Genomic DNA, 6,938 nt, shown 5'->3' on the forward strand with positions numbered 1-6,938 from the left:
ATCCGTAATTAAATCTGTAAATCCACTTATTCCGTGTGACATTTATCATCCGGGCTTATTAATTTATATTCCTATAGTTATAAGTGAACCAATTAAATATAATTTTTGCAAGTATAACTTTTTTAATTGTAATTACGCTGATATAACGTTTTGCTTAGCATCGATAGATTGGAATACTTTATTTAAAGATCTTAGTATTAATGAAGCTGTCGACTTGTTCTATTCTATTATTTATGATATCATTGATATTTTTGTTCCTAAAATAATTAAACGTCAGTCACTCTACCCCCCGTGGTATAGTAAAAATTTAATAGAAACTATTTTTAAAAAAAAAATTGCTCATAAAGTGTTTAAGAGTTCGGGTTTGGTGAGTGATTACAATAAATTGTCTAATCTTCGTAGTAAATGTAAGTTTCTCTCTAAAAAAGATTATCTTAATTATATAAATAAAATTCAAACTAATTTAAAAATCAATCCTAAAAAATTTTGGAAGTTCATAAACAGTAAACGTAGAAATAATTTTTTGCCTAATTGTATGCATTTAAACACAGATAAATTTAATACTCCTAAGGATATTATTAATACTTTTGATAATTACTTCTCTAGTGTTTATGAAAACTACGATAATATTAATGTCAATTACAAGCAGCAAACTCCACCCAAAGTTCTTATTTCTTCACTACATTCTTGTTCTATCGATTTATTTGAGGTATTTGAAGCATTAGGTTCATTAAGTTCCAATTCCAGTCCTGGACCCGATTTAATTCCAAACATATTCCTAAGAGATTGTAAATTTGTTATTTCCACGCCATTACATTACCTATTTAATTTATCACTCTCTCTCAGGATTTTCCCTAATAGCTGGAAAACTAGTTTTATTCGACCAATTCCTAAATCTTCATCTGATCTATCCAACATTGCAAATTACCGTCCAATATCCTTGCTTTCTCTCATACCTAAAATATTTGAATCAATAGTTGCAAATAAGGTATTATATGTTTTAAATCATGTAATCATAGATGATCAACATGGTTTTCGACGAAATAAAAGTACGATTACTAATTTACTTAACTTTTGAAATGTTATATCTGACGCTCTTTCTCGTGGATCGAATGTTGATGTCATTTACACAGACTTTACCAAGGCGTTCGATAAAATTAACCATAAAATCTTATTTACTAAATTGAAACAAATTGGTATTTGTGGCTCTTTATTATCCTGGGTCATCTCATTTATTGAAGATCGTCAGCAAATAGTAGCTTACAAAGAACACTAGTCAATTCCAATTCGTGTTACTTCAGGAGTTCCTCAAGGGTCCCATTTAGCACCAATATTATTCCTTATTTTTATTAATGACATTCATTTCCATAATTGCACTAAATTAATGTTTGCAGATGATATGAAGTTATTCCGTATAGTTGATAATCAGAATGATTCTGATTTACTTCAGCTCGATTTAAATACTCTCTATGAGTGGTGCATTAACAATAATTTTACTCTTAATACTAAGAAATGCCAGATAATGACATTTTCAAGAGCTCGAGTTATTTCTTCATTTGATTACAACCTTAATGGTGAAACACTCCTTCGGACTATGGGGGCTATTAAAGACCTTGGTATTTATTTCGATCCTAAACTTAAATTTGACAGTCATATTACCAACATTTCTAACAGGTCAAATAAAATCCTTGGTTTTATCCGTCATAATTGTGCTGATTTTGATGATTCATTAGCTTTAAAGTCTATTTACTGTAGCTTGGTACTCTCTATTTGTGAATATGGCTCAATAATATGGTCTCCATATCAATCGGGTCATAAGCAAATCATTGAAAAAATTCAACAAAAATTCCTTCGTTTCCTTTCATTTAAATGTTCCATAATCAGAGAACCCCATTCTTCATACACTCCACTACTAACAATTCTCAACCTCGAAACACTTGAACAACGTCGTCTGTGATTAGATTTGTACTTTTCGTATAAAATTTTTTCAGGAAATATAGACTGTCCTGAGTTCCTAAGTCGCTTTTCTTTCCATACCCCTATTCGTAACTCCCGGTCTAAAAACACTTTCTATCTAAACACAGAAATAACTAATTACGCAAGCAATACTCCCCATCATAGAATTATGAAAACTATAAATAAATTAAATATCGATCTGTTCATATCACCAAACTTCAACTCATTCAAAAATTATTGTAATTCCTTACTTGTTAATTCATAGCTATAAGTATGTTAAATAATATGTATGTATAATAATTAATATTGTACCTACCTTTTTTGTTTTTCTCTATAATTATTCTGTTTATGTATATTACTAACGATCGATTGTTGTTATTATTATTATTATGTATGTAATTGGGCCTGGCCCGTTTAAAACTTAAATAAATAAATAAATAAATAAATAAAAAATAGTAAACACTATTATACACGGCGGCAGCGGATGGTTTACTAGTTGGTACGGCAGACCGCTTATATACCGGACGTTTCCACACCAGTCGATAGCTTCTTCAATCGACATTTCTTTGCAACTTTAACAACCACATAACGAAGACACGAAGACCACCAGCACACAATATTCCAGCCGAAGCCGACAACGAAGCTATCAGTAAAAGTGGCGTACACTCGTCACATCTCAGGCAAAACCCCTCTCGTTGCGGCGAAGACACTCATTGTATGAGGCGGCAATTACCGAGTATAACGAGTTTAACGCATCTAGGGCCAATCAAAACGGTTCTTTTCAGAACCACCAATCTGACGTCCCACCCTCAGTGTGTCTGCTCAGATATCACTGTGAGACAGAACCACATCGAACACGACTTATAAGAGCCCGTGGAAAAGTGGTTCTACCTCATCCGTTTATTATTATATAATTGTTAGTACTAAATTGTTAGCCCCAATGCTTGTATTTTAATCGCACCTCTACAGGTCTGATACCGCCCGTCGCGGCCCGCTTTTATAAGCCAGTCACACGGCCCGGAAATAGCTTCTCTCATACCCATAATATTATGTTGTATATACATACATCCATAGGCGCCAGGTTTTAAAAATATCATGGGGGGCTCACTATTTTATGAACACTTTTACTGAAGTCTTACATACATTTTTTCGTTAAACAATTAACTATTAAAATTTAGTTATTTGTTTTGTATGTTATAAAATTATAATAGTATTATCATACAAATCATAAGACAAAAATTAAAAAATGCCAATTTATTTTGAAAGTTACACATTTTATAAAGAAAATGTATTTTTCCGCACTTTGGAAATGTTGATGAATTGGTTTGCGATAATTTCTACATTTATTTCTTCATCACGGTGCACATGAAGAATGGCAATATCATTCAACCGTGTTTGACTCATTGTACTCCTGATGTATGTCTTAAGTCTGCGAAGGTCAGAAAATGATTTGTTATGACTTATGACTTTTTTTATAATATAAGAACCGTGAGGCCGTGGGTGGCTGAGCTCTGCTATACCAAGCTCATGGGGGGCTGTAGCCCCCGAGCCCCCCTGCACTTGGCGCCCATGCATACATCACACAATAAAGAGACGAGATTGTACATAAAACCATAAAGTGTATAATCATTTACGATCACGGGACGTCGTGAACTGACTGTCCGTATCAAACAAATGATCAACATAAAATATAATATAATAATGAACATTGGATTTTGATAAATTATATTTATTGCTTGTAATTTTTAATGAGTTTGTTACATAAGAACTTAGATTTTGGTCGTCTATGATTGTGTTCAACCATACAAATAATATACGTAGGTATATACATTTCTTTACCACTCTAGAAATAAAGTACTACAATTTCTTTCGGTTTTTTGCTTAATGTGATCACTTTGGTGCAGGTCATTTTGATTCTATTAACCGGTTACTTCAATAAAACATTTACAACATTTTTTCATGATTAAATCTTTTTATAGAATTACATAATTAATGTAACATACATAATAAATGACACAAGTCCACGACGCACAGAGATAATTGAATAGATAACATAATAACGTACAACGTTATACTGTCATACTAATAAGTTCAAAAATAAAATGGGTTTTATAAATTAATCAGTTTCAAATACCATAAAAACGTTAAGATTATTCATAACAGTGACTCATTTATCCGATTCTTAGTGATTCTAATAAAAGGTCAATTTAACATTAGTAACATACAATTTGATTTGGGATTTTCATTTTTGATTCTAATAAACGGTTGATTCTATAAACCAGTGATCACATTAAGCGGAACTCACTATTAATTGATATTTTCAAAAAGAAACTAAAATAAACAATGACAAATTACAAATGTCTTTGAATAGCTCAAAAACAGTTTGTATAATATAATATGGGTATTGAATACATTATAAAATAATAAAATACACATTTGGTAAAGTTTACAAGTATTTATTGTTATTAATTTTTAAATTATAACAAATTAAAAAAATCGTTTGATGAGAAATCGAGCCATTATACTTGAAGATCATATTTTGAATTCTTAAGATTTCATGAACCACTAAAGAATGATCTTTTGACAACACTAACTTAGGTTTTAGAATTGAAACTGGACAGTAATTCAACCGTTTATCAATGAATTCAAATAAAACACATCAATTACAATAACATCTTATTGTAGTAATGTGTATTCATGTTTAATATTTTATTGTATCTGTCTTGTTTTTCAAATTATACTAATTATTGCAGGGTATATCTAGTTACGTTGGTTGTAGAATTGCAATAAATTGAAAAATACCGTTTATCACCCGAGTCAATGAATAATATATACGGCATAGGTTACGTGGCTTAAGAGAATATGGCTTGCAAAAACTAGTATTCAATATACATTATACACGGATTTGTATTTTAAGACGACTAAAAAAAAATAATAATCTTATGTAATTGAGATTTTTAGCAAACGTTTGTATGAACGCTTTCCAAATACATTTCGCATCATACATTTCGTAATACATTTTAAATTTCGTCTAACTAGGAACTTTGAATAAATTAAATGGTTAAATGTTAGGTACATTCTATTTTTGACCACGCAGGATAAAATATTATAACTATGCATAGGTATTCAAAATTCTATAATTGGTATTCACACAATTTCTGAGCAAACTCGTATCACATTTAAAAAAGAATTGAAATGTGTTGGAATGTGTTCATATAAACATTTGGCGAAAATGTTAAGTATCTGAGATTTTTTTTGTTTTGAGTCATATATATTACAAAACTCATTTTGTCGAAAACTAGTATATGGTATTCCATATTCTCTTTTCCCACATATCACAATTGTTATTAATTATCTATATTATAAAGTGCTTTGAGCGTATGAGTTTTGCTTTATTTTGTATAATTAATAATTATTGTCTCAGGTGATAATAACTGTATTTTTTCTTATCAGTTTCTTGTACTTCAACAACGAACATAACAAGTTATACTCAACAATAATAAGGTATAATTTAAATAGGATATAAAAAAAAATGTACTATAAAAGTATAAAATGAAACAATTATATAGACGGACCGTCTCCGAATAATTTAGAATAATAATTCTCTCAAATGGATTTGCTATTATTGAAACTCCGACATTTTAAAGTTATTGTGCACATATCGATTACCTATATTTAATGTCAAACACATATTTTTTACACAATCCATAATATTAAACAATGAATCGCGGTCATCGATAAAGCAAAATAAGATTATTCTGTTTTTAGGTATATTATATTGGTTTTAAAAATGAAACAGCTTAATAATAATCGTGAACATTATTTATTTTGTAGGTACTGAAAAGGCTAGGAACAGATGGCTTATAAAAGAGACGGGCTGTATTATTTTATTTTATTGTTCAACGTTCACATACCATTCATACAACATTCATATAATAACGTTCTTATAATTTTCATATTTTTCTTGTATTTAATCACTAAAATAATGTTTTCTTTTAACTTAATTATGATTTCAAATATAGTTCTTTTAATTTGGGTTATGCAAGTGAATGGGGCACCTGGGATTAATGACCTCACTTCCCCTCAATCTCAAAAGCATTTAAAGGATTTCTTAAACCGTATGTATTCACTTAATAATAAAAAATCATCATCTTAGTTAATGTGAATTTGTAAAAAATCGTATAATGAATTTTTTAAGTTCAGAGAATCGTGACAACTATTCTTTAGTTTTTATAAACGTAGAGAAAATATGCATATTGATTTATATAAATCATCACTTTTTAATTGTTTATAGTATTAGAAATAATGATGTATTAAAAATGTTATGTACCAAATATTTCTTATGAAGGTGACATTATTTTAATTTTTTAGAAATAATAAATTCAACCTCACATATTCAGTTCTTTCATCTAAAGTGTACTTATTAAATATTATAGATGTTACAACACTTACAATTGGTTTGATACTTAGTATCAATTTTATTATACTTAAGCAAAGCAGTAATAAATAAATTTTTGCAACTATAACTTAAATTTTTTTTTTCACTTTTTAATACATAATAATTATTACAGTTGTTTGAAATCTGAATGATGTATACTTAAAAATTGTATGCATTTTTAATTTTTTTAGTGTCTTTTATTAAGTAAAAATCATTGTCTGGTAATGTTTAGTAAACAGATAAGGTCGACTAATAAATATGTTTTTATTTCAGATTCATGTGCAAGTAATATGATTTATTATGTATTAGAAATGAAATTTTAACATAGAATATTTATGATATACAGACCTATAATTAAGAGAATAAATGGAGAAAATTGTGAACATTCCAGGAAAACAACGAATTGCACATACATTTTTGATTGACATTGAATTCCATATTAAAGTTGACTCTCTAACCTATATTTCTTCTATAAATCCATGAGAAATGTATCTTCAAATGTGTACTTATGTAATGTTTACATTACTTAAATTACCTTAAATCA

Source organism: Myzus persicae, unplaced genomic scaffold, assembly GCF_001856785.1.
Source record: "Myzus persicae strain clone G006 unplaced genomic scaffold, MPER_G0061.0, whole genome shotgun sequence".
In the NCBI taxonomy this organism is placed as follows: Eukaryota; Metazoa; Arthropoda; class Insecta; order Hemiptera; family Aphididae; genus Myzus; species Myzus persicae.